We start from the raw sequence: 11,652 nt of genomic DNA, 5'->3' as shown, positions 1-11,652 counted from the left end.
TTCAAGCAAATGTGTTCAAACTGAAGAGAAGAGTATATGATAAAAGCCTTCCTCCGCCAGGCTTACTCTGGTAGCTAATTTAGCACACTGTGAGTCCCAAGCATTAGCAATGATCAATTTCCCTGGCACGGTAACCAAATCCCCGAAGTCCTGCATAGACTTGAAAATGTCTTGCAGCTCAGAGGTTTCCTCTCAATGGGGAAAAGAAGATAATAAAGTCTGAAGGGAACGATCTCCTTTGAAGGTTATGCTAAAAAGAGTTGAGAGAATAGGAGGTGGATCCTTCGGAGGAGAGGAAAGAGGGAGAGAGAGAAAGCCAGAGAGGGAGAGCAAAATTTTCCTCCTGCTTTGCTGTTTTACTGGCCTTCACCACCAGGTGACTGACTTCACTTCTCTCTTCCCACAGCCAGCGCTAAGGGGATTTCTCGTCTGTCAAAAAGCAACATTTCCTCTCCAGACAAATACTGAGCTGCTGGGTCTTAAAGACTGCCCTCTGCCCGGAGTCCAGTAGGTGACAAGCATTTTAATTCATTTCACATGTTGCCTCATCTCATTCCTGTAGATCTGGGAAGAACACGCATGTGTGTGTCCTACGCATGTATTCCCACGTATTCACTTTCCATCTCTGCTGCTTTCAGTGTTGGGAGCTTAAGACAGACTTTTAAACAAAGTGACAAATAGAAATAAAGGGAATTTCTCCTGCTGATGCTTCTTATGATAAGCAATCCTTTACCGGAAAATTATTCTTAGACACTGAGTGGTCAGTACACTTAACTTGTAGGGTGTAGATTTGGGGTAAAGGCTCATTTTTTTTTCTCATTTAAATGTCCGTTAGTGTAAAAGCCTGGCTTTTGGAGGGCTTTAAACATCCTCCTTGTTTCATTATGGTATAAAAGTAGTGAGACCTAAACATGTTTTCCTATTCAGAAAAAGTGCTGAATAAATCATGACCTATGTTTCTTTAAAAAATATATTCTTTTCCCTTGGATTTAAGTGTGCACCGTCTAGTCTCCTGGCCTCATCTCTAACCGCATCTTCATCTCCCTCCCTGGCTCTGCTCCAGCCACAGGGTCTACCCCACCTGCCATCCCCCACCCCCAGTCCCAGTCCCCCAGTCAGGCCAGCTCTCCCTCCCTCTTTGCAGGTTTAACCCTCCTGCTTCAGACTAAAGTCACCTCTGGAGGGAGGATTTTCTCAAGTGAGTCCCTCAGATACTATCCTTCTCCCCTCTCTCTTCATAGCTGCCTCATCTTTTTATCATTATTTAGTGTATGCATCTGAGATCTGTTTGTCTGGCTCCTCCAGTAGACTCTCAGCTCTGGAAGGCAAGTTCCATCTTTCTTATTCACCAATATGCCCCAAGGGTCTAGCTCAAAAACACACAAATATGCCTGGAACAGATAAATGTGTGTGGGAAGAATCTTTTACAGTTATTTTTCTAACATCTAAAAACCTCCATGACTCTCGGTCCCAAAACACAAATGCCAGTGTTTTTCCCCTCCCAGTCTGCAACTAATCCTAGTGTTCTCAGCGTTATGATGAAGCACGTAGTTCTTGAGTTTAAGTTGATTCTAGTCCATACGCTCGGCAGTGCTACCTTTCTCTCAAACTTTGACTCGTGCCTACAGCTTTCAAGGTTAACATTAAGTAGCCAATAGTCCACAATTAGTGGAGCTACACATCTCTTCCATGTTCATCTTACTGATGTATGATGAAAAATAACAGGTTGAGAGTAAATGAATTTAGGTAAACCATGTAGCTCTTTTTTTATTTTTTTTAATGTTTATTTAATTTTGAGAGAGAGTGACAGAGCAGGAGTGAAGGAGGAGCAGAGAGAGAGACACAGAATCCGAAGCAGGCTCCAGACTCTGAGCTGTCAGCACAGAGCCCGATGCAGGGCTCAAACCCACAAACCGTGAGATCATGACCTGAGCTGAAGTTGGCAGCTTAACCAACTGAGCCATCCAGGCGCCCGAACATGTAGCTCTTAAATGGCTTCTTTTCTAGACATTATCAATCATACAGCATGCATATACATAATTATATGGTTTTTAAATTTCCACTTTTTCCATATAAAATAATTTTATATTCCCTATCAACCTGTTAATGCCTAACTTCAGCAAGCTGAATATAAAAAGCAAAATTTATTTCAAGCATATTAAAGTGATACTATCTTTGAGATAACTGAAATTTGCAATTGTGAAAACACAATCCAAGAAAGATATCTGCAAAAATAAACATTAATGTTTAAACACTATTCAGAAAAAGACTCCAGAGAGCTGCTTAGTGTGGCATAAAATGATGATTGGAAGAAAAAGTGATTATCATATGAAATTATAAAGGCCAAGTTTAACTGTATTTTTCAGAAGTTTTATACAGTCACACATACAATGACCTTAATTCATCTTTAATAGTATGAAATTCTACCCACCATGTAATGTTGACCAGACTAGCATTTGAGCTATGGAAACTATAGCTGATTTCCAAATCTGTTCCAATTTGGGTCCAATTAAATGTCCACACAGCAGTAGACTTCTAAGTATTTTACCATTTCATGAATCCCCATGCAAATTCAGTAGGCTGAATATTCCTAAAATCAAAAAGTTGAAATTTGATCACAAAAATATGATTTACTGAACCATATTTACATAACCCTTTGAGGCAATCAGGACTCAACTCCACTTCAAGTGGCACAAGACTCAGGGAGACAAGGGTCAGAAAATGAAGTAACTTTAAAGAAACTTGAAATAGGGCAATGGAAGGATGGGGAAGTGAACTAAGGAAAATAATGTTGTCTAGATGCCCTGAATCAACATTTCAAGAGGAAGACAGCTACCCAGGGCTGCCCCCGGAGATCATGCTGGCACATAGCAGGGTACTGAGGGGAGCAAGATTCAATTTTAGCAAAGATGCAGAATTCACAGGCAAAGTGCAAATAGAAGTTACAACTTTCAGGCCAGGTTGGAGGGAAGACAGGTGGAAACACCTGCCAGTCATGAGATGTTACGTTTCAGGAACATTAGTCCATGGATACATTCAAGAACATCATCCTTTACCGTAAAGTATTAAAGTAAATGTACAAATGCCATTATGAGCTTCTTTATATTAACTAATTTACAGAAATGGGAAATCATTTTATTATTCATTATTATTTTATTATTTATGAAGTATTTATAAATACTCTGATTTTTGTCCCAGGAGACAATATTTTTGTTCATAAATAGTATTTAAAACCACTTGTAGAGTTCGTTATTTTGTTGGTCTTTATACTACCCCCTCCTGACTCTCTAGCCAAATTTACAATTTTTATGCTTTAAAAATTTTTTTTAATGTTTACTTATTTTTGAGAGGTGGGAGGGGCAAAAGAGAGGGGAACAGAGGATCCAAAGCAGGCTCTGTGCTGACAGCAGCAAACCCGATGTGGGGTTCAAACTCACAAACCATGAGATCACGACCTGAGCCGAAGCGGATTATGTTTTTATTTTTATTTTCTTAGCATCCTACCTTGTAAGATCATGTTTTATTGCCATTTTCTGAAATTATTAAAGGGATAATAATGTATTTATAATTCATTATAATAGAGTACTAAATGGCTTACTTACATAGTTCCCCCTAGTAGCTTCTAATGATCCCTATTTATATTCATATGATCTAAACATTTGCCTTTGACAAGGTTTATTTCTCAAAAATAGTTTTCATTCCATGCTGCTTTAAAATGTACTGGAAAATATGGGAATATAAAATAGTAGGTTGTTTTTATTTTTATACAAGTAAGAGATGCCATTGTTTATATGTGAGGAATAACAAATCAAATGCACGATTAACATTTTATGTAGTCACCAGGATATGCTTTGGCTTTTCCCCAAAATGCTCACTCACCTCTCTGATAGCACAGATGTATACTTTTATTTTAAAAAATCAACTTTGAAATTAAGTTAAAATAATTTCTGCTTACCTTCAACCTAGATTATGCTGCTACTTCAAATTTTATTCAAGAAAAAAAGAAAAGAAAGGAAAAGAAAAAAATAGGATTAGTACTCCAGTCAAGACAAGGACACAGACATGCCTATTTCTAGCCAAAAAAGAAGTCAGAATGAAGATTTAAAGCTACCAAAAACTTGAAACTGTGAACATATCTTCCTTTCATTTTAGGTTTAATGATGAAAAATATTGATAAATGTATATTTTTGATTAAAATTATGTTTCATTACTTAGCCACATATAACTTAAAAAGTGCCTCCCTAGGGGGGCCTGGGTGGCTCAGTCAGTTAAGTGACTTCAGCTCAGGTCCTGATCTCCCAGTTCGTGGGTTTGAGCCCCGGGTCAGGCTCTGTGCTGACAGCTCGCTCAGAGCCTGGAGCCTGTCTTCAGATTCTGTGTCTCCCTCTCTCTCTGTCACCCATACCTCCACTCAAAAATAAAATATTAAGGAAAAATTTTTAAACTACCTCGCTCACTCATGAGAATAACATATGCTTTGTACAGCATAGATGACACTAGTCTAGAAAAGATAATGGTGGATCTTCTTTGGAGAACTTAGGGATTTAGGATTAGTACAAATAGTTTTACAAGAATCCCCCAAACCACTATTTATTGCAGCTCAGAGTCATGAACATTGATAATTATAGTTTGAAGTTTTAAAAACAATCCACCTTAAAATGATAAACTGTAAGGAAAAAAAATCTACAGAAAAGAGTAATAGCCTATTTAAAACTTGAATTAAAGCTCTCAACGAATGCATAGCAGCTAATGCTGTAACACAGTAATAATTAAACGAGAAGCATGCCAGTACCTGTCACCACTCCACAGTTACAGAAGTACAAATAAATGGAAAAGAAATGTTGTCAAATGTCTTCAATCTGAAAGCAAAATTGATCTTCAATGCACTTTCCCATAAAATGCTTGTCAATTTTCTAGAAACTTTAGAAGGTCAGAAATGGTGAACCCTAAAATTATAACCATACATCAAATAAAATACAACTCTGAGGGATTTTTAAAATGGCAACCTTGCCCCTCAGACCAACAATCGTTTACTATTAGAAAGAAGGAAAGCCTTTGGCCTCGGTATTCATATTGACTATATTAGTTGGTTCATTTAAATTTAAGAACTCAATTCCTCAGCAAAAGTAATTTCTATGAACAGGCTTAGTATGAGTTTTTTAAACTAAACTTTTGGAAGGAAAGCAACTATTCTGGAAATATGTTTTATTCCAACAGAAAAACTTAAGACTGTTCAACACCACCCCTTACACACAGAGTGATAAACCAATGTAATACCAACAGCAACAAAACCTTTATGAACTGTCTGTCTTTCAATCTGTCCTGCTACCATCACTCTAACCAAGAAAAAAAAAGGAGGAAGTGGACGGAGAGGGCCTCAGATACGGAGGGAGAGAAATAAAATGTAATTCATTCTTAAAGGAAGTTCTCAGTAGCCAGGAGGAACTTAATGTAGGATTGGTTTTGATTACAGTACTTTTGGAGCAGCAAACAAAGAAAAAACTAAGGAATCTAGAAGGAAATAATGTAATTAAATTCTAAGACAGGCCACTTGCTCTCAATTAACTTCTAGTTTGGAAATTTTCCATTCCTATAGGAATGACAAAGAATAATACCATAAAATAGAACTTAATTGCTGTTCTGGTCTGTTCACTGGCATATGATTATTGTTTGAAACTTGTTCTTAGGAATTTAGTTAATATGAATTTTTGTCTCTTTTTTTTCCCCCAGGCCTTTGCTAACTTAAATAAAGATTAAATGAATAAAACTATACTTAATAAGTTAACTTCTTATGATATACCTTGAGTTACTTCTTAGATATAAAACTGAATTCTAGAGAATATGCTCTGCTTAAATAATAATCATGAAATTAAACTTGTTTTTCAGTTCTTTCTTATTTTGAAGGATTGGGGAGTTGAAAGATTTCCTAAGCTTAAATTTTACTAGGACCAGTTGGCCATCAGTTTTGTAACATCACCAATATGTACTATTGTCAAGGATCTGTAACACTTTAACACTTCTAAGAAGAGAATTTGTTCTTTGGTCATTGTTAAATATTCTTATATCATATGAAGTTCTTCAAAGTGCCCCACGAACATAGGATGGAAAGTGAAAAGAACAAAAAAGATACCATATTATAGTGTTGAAGACTGTCACAGATTTGCTTTAAAGAAAGAAAAAAAGCAGAGGAAGGCAAAGTGAGGGCTTATGGGACTGTGAGTTGGTTGGAATCATCTATCCTGCATGACAAACTATGTTTACAGCCAGCGGTCACAAGTTGTTTAATCAGCCCCAGCAACACTGAGGCCCACGAAGCGTGTTGTATCTCCTGGGCTCATTTCATTCTCTCCCCATTTGTGACTACAATGTACCGAGTTAGGGAGCCTTTTTTTTTTAAAGCCTAATTATGCGTGACAATTTTGTTACTAAACTGATACACTCTTCATATTGAACTGAGCATAAGTTCCCCATAAGCTGCAGCCTAATGCCTAACATCAGCAGGACAGAAGATCTTCCTAAAAGCCCAGGAATACCTTTTTTGTCCTCATTGCAAAGACAATTTCCTGCGTTTGGTAAGGACTTTTAGGCAGACTGGAATTCCTTCCCAAATGGGGTGTCCTTAGCTTTTTCCTTTTTTTAACTGACTAAACCTGTCCTGTTCAGAATGCATTTCCATGTTTGGAAGCTTCAAGATTTGGCTTCTTTCAGGAAGTAGGGTGCCCCAGAATGTGTTTGTAATAAAGACAACAACTGCTCTTCTTTTTCAAAAGACACGCATTTTGAAATGTCTGTTTGCAAGGATGAATTTTTTTTTAATTTTTTAAACATTTATTCATTTTTGGGCGTGAAAGAGTACAAGTAGGAGAGGGGCAGAGAGAGAGAGAGAGGCACAGATTCCTAAGCAGGCTCCAGGCTCCAAGCTGTCAGCACAGAGCCCAGTGCAGGGCTCCAACCCCAGGAGCGGTGAGATCCTGACCTGAGCCAAAGTTGGAGGCTTAACCAACTTGGCCACCCAGGTGCCCCAAGGGTGAAATTTCTTAAAGGCATAATTGGACATGTGAATTTCTGTGGGTAAAATCTTAGTTTACCTGAGATTACAAAGTTTTGTTTTGATATGTAAAGCACATATGAACAAAATGCATGTTTATTAAAGGTCTGAACATTAAAGACAGAATGCACCATCGTTATAGATTTTTCTCCCAATAATCTATTTTAGAAGCAGTCTCAGTATATACAACAAATAGGATCTCTGGTTATAAAATCACCCACATAATTCTTTGTGACTATACTGTTCTTTTACATATGGTGATATTCTAAGTTTAATTTTCTACTTGTCTTTTCCTTATCTGGAAGAAAAATATGAATTTCCTATATTTTCATTAAAAATCAATTCCACCAAAATACATTTTTACATGCATTTTATAAAGCTTTGGGAACTGACTACATTTGAGACTAGACAAACTACCATTTTTTTTCACTTCTGCCTCCATTTGACATAGACTTGAATTACAAAAAATGACTATTATATGCCAGTCAGCATTCACTGCTGTGTAATGTAAGACTTTGACTCAAAGATAAAGTTTCCATAATTCTGGTAAATATAAAAATGCTTAATTTTTCTTTTATGATAAAAAGAAGAAAATGCCTTCTTAACTTTAGTCGACTTAACCATTCATAAAAAATTAGTATAATAAAATTTTGGCTCAGTGATATTATAAATTTTGGGATCACTAATAGATCATAATCTTTATAACTTTGTACATTTAAATTACTATTTATTGAGTATTAATTATTGAAAGTCAGTACACTTGAAATCACACCGTGTTAAGAAACAGTGGGATCCTGAGCACACAAGATTTAACAATATAATCAATAGGAGATAATGCAATGTAAATTCAAAGATGTGCTCTAGACAATCATAAAGGACACACATCTGTATGCCATAATCCTGTTCTAATAGTCAGACCTGGACAAGATCTTGACCTTGGTCTTGGGATTTCAGGTATAGAAAAATACATTTATATGCTTTACTTTTTAAAAAAATTTTAATGCAGGATGTGGTGGAAAGAGAACTAAACTGGAATTGAGGGGATATGGGTTATAGTCTTGGCTTCTCTGCTCATTAACTTGTGACCTTATGACCAGTCTTTTTCCTCTTCAGACCTCAAGTTTCTATGAAATAATGAGCTCCTATTAGCAAAGCTATAACTACTTTATGTTGTACTCTTTTTTTAAAGACATTGAGTTGACTAAAACAACAACATAAAGAGCATAACCACAAAGACTAACTCAAAAGTTAATACATTTTCCTTTAAATCCCCTTATAAAACTCTACAACATACTTTCACTGTTTCACAGGTATTCACTAAATAAAAATACACCAACTATTAAGAGTTGCTATTCTTTGCTGACAGAACCTGGAGCCTTCTTCAGATTCTGTTTCCCTCTCTCACTGTTCCTCCCCTAACTCACACTCTGTCTCTCTCTGTCTCTCAAAAATTAAAAACAAGAAAAAAGATATAAACCAGTGTTTCCTGGAAGAAGTTAAACAACCAAAGAAGATTATCCTCATTAGGACTCAAGAAAATTCAAGTTAAATCCATAATAGATATTATTTTATACCACTCCATTTGCAAAACAAATTTTAATCTGGCAATAGAAAGTGTTGGGGAGAATATGGAGCCACTAGAGTACTTTCATACAGTAATGCATTCGTGGGACTATAAACTGGTTCAACAATATTGCGGAAACTGGCATTTTCTAGTAAATTTGAACATGTGCATAGCCTATGATGCAGTGAGTCTACTCATAAGCAGGCTTCTACATTAGTCAACAGAAGTGATGCTACTTATAGTAACACCCAAATCCCAGTGGCTTACTACAGTAAATTATTACTTCTGATTCATATCACATACTGATATGGGTCGGTGTGGTGAGAACTCCACACCACACAATTACTCAATCTAGTGTCTCTTCAGAGTTCTAGAACCTTAAGTCCTTTATTGGATTACTTTCAACCCGTCAGGAGACAGAAAATAATTGGAGGGTAATGGATTTTGTGGGGTAGACCTAGAACTGGTATATATTACACCATACACCATTTTATCAACCTAAACTCAGACATGTGGCCTGACCCAACTGTAGGGGATATTGGGTGATGTAGTGTGATTTTGTGAAAAAGGAAGAAAAATATTATGTGGATACTAATGAGCATGAGCAACCTCTATCACAGTACTGTTTTTAGTCACCAAATAGCTCTTTGCTCTCTTACTGACCTACAAAAAAATACATCACCCTATTTATAAGAAGACTGAGCCATCCAAATTCTTTATTCTAGCTCAACTGCTAGTACCTCTGTTAAATGCAGTCTTTTCCAGATAAGGCTTCTCACTGCCAGCCATCTATGAATTAAAAGACAATCATTTTTCTCCAAATTCTCATATGAAAATGTGCAACAAGGACAAGATAATCATAAGGAACCATGCCTATTTTGAAAGAGGAAGAAGTGGAGACACCCAAGGGTCAGTGACCCCTGGTGGTTATGAAGGAACCTTGATGGATATTACACAGGCACCTTATCCCGGGAGGAGACAGTGTTCCTTGATCAGATCCTGAGATAACTAGGAGGAACTCACTGATCCAGTGCTGTCCTGCTTCCACACTTTAGATGTTTATTCTATGTTCATTAGCCTCCTTGTCTACATCTGATATGAGTGTTGAGGAGTAGGCGCTCCTTAGATACTAGAGAGCTAGATTTGTTTCCTTGGTCTGCCACAAGGTGTCACAGCCTGGTAGCTTCAAAAACATCAGTTTATTTTCTCACAGGTCTGTAGGTCAGAAGTCCAAGATCACCATGTTGGCATGTTTGATTTCTTCTGAGGGAAGGACCTGTCCCAGACATCTCTCCTTGACTTGCAGATGGCATGCAACCAATACATCCTTCTAGGGACTGTCCTCTGTTTGTGTGTAACCCTCTCTTTGTGTGTCCAAATTACCTTTTCTGATGAGACCTCCAGTTAGACTGGATTAGGACCCACCAAATATCTGCATTCTAACCTAATCACCTCTTTAAGGGGCCTACCTCCAAATATAGCTACACTGCGAGGGACTGAGTGGTAGAGGGTCAATGTATGTACCTTGGAGGAGAAAGAGTACAACTCGTAAGAAGAGCTCAAAAGTTGTTTGGCATTTGGAATGTCCAATATTAAAAGTAGTTCTTTTGGCAGTGAAATTCTCTCAAAGTATTAATAAGCTTATAATCTATTTCCTCCTATTTAATTTCATGTGTCAGTGACCACATCCACATTTCTTTCCTAGATAAAATTCTCAGATGTACTTTATTTCTTTGCTTCCTTTCCTATGTCCCCATTGTTAAACTTATGAGTGACTACATGATGACGCAGGAATGGTAGGCTTGGGACGAAGACCACCCTTAATCTGAATTTTGTCACGAATCCAACTGGCTTTATTATAATGAACAATTTTGTTGACTCTTTGCTTAATTTTTTTCTCTCTTAAATGTTTTATCTCTTACTTTATGGAAACTAAATTACTTAATTTTTTTCTAATTTTTTCCTTAAATCTAAGTTTCTTAAATTTGCTCTCTCTTACTTTATGGGGAATAAAAAGAATTTCCATCTTTTTGGAGCCCCAAATTTCTGGCCTATCTCTATTCCCTCTTATTTTCCCTTATGTCTCTTTTCTACAATTCTTTGCCAAAGACCTCAAAATTTAGACCTAAATGCTGTATTTTTTACAACTTGTTCCTCTTGGGCTGAAATCTCAGGGGGTAGGTAACCTGCCTCCCATATTATCAGTGGTAATGGGTTTAGGAGATTTTTGCCATGTTGTAACAAGGCTCTCCTACCCCTTAATCTCTGGTATCTGGTCACTTGCCATGGTTGACTAATAAGAAAATGCCACATATTAGGTGTTTCTGGCTAAGAGCTAAGGAAAAAGAGTATGTTTGGGGAGATTTCTGGGGCTAAGCCTGGAATTACCATGTACCAGTTCACACTGCATTGTTCACATGCATGGACCAGAAGGTGGTCACATACCTCCCCCCTAACTGTAGAGGAGCCTGGAGAATGCAGTGTGGATATATAGTTGGAAAGAAAAAGAGAACATACATGTGTAAGCACTGGTATTCTCTAACATATGACTCCAGGGAATTTTTTGTACATTTATTAGTTGTAACAAGAAAGTACAAAACAACTCAAAATTACATTAACACAGGAATGTCTATGTATACACACACATATATGCACACACAGAGTTTGGTTCCATATATGAAAACATGTAAAACTGAATAAAACATTAATATTGTTAATACTATTTCTATAAACATATGTTGTAAAAACTGAAAGAAAGGTTTGGGAGATTGATGCAGTTGGCACATTTATTTGCCCCTTAGGCTAACCCTACCATATCATTCCACCCATTCTTTGGTGTACTCATTCACATTTATTGGGAACCTTCCACATATCAGGCCCCAAGTTCTGAATTGTCTGTGCATTAGTTAGGGGGGGAAAAAGCCTCGTGAATATTAACAAAAGCTTGCCCTGTGTCAAAGTAAAAGCCTCTAATGGAAAGATCTCCTAATAGTTAAACAACCCATTAGATCAGAAATAGAATGAGGACAGGCAAAAAAAA

This window comes from Suricata suricatta, chromosome 1 (genome assembly GCF_006229205.1).
Source record: "Suricata suricatta isolate VVHF042 chromosome 1, meerkat_22Aug2017_6uvM2_HiC, whole genome shotgun sequence".
NCBI classification, from domain to species: domain Eukaryota; kingdom Metazoa; phylum Chordata; class Mammalia; order Carnivora; family Herpestidae; genus Suricata; species Suricata suricatta.
This window is presented reverse-complemented; position numbering follows the sequence as displayed.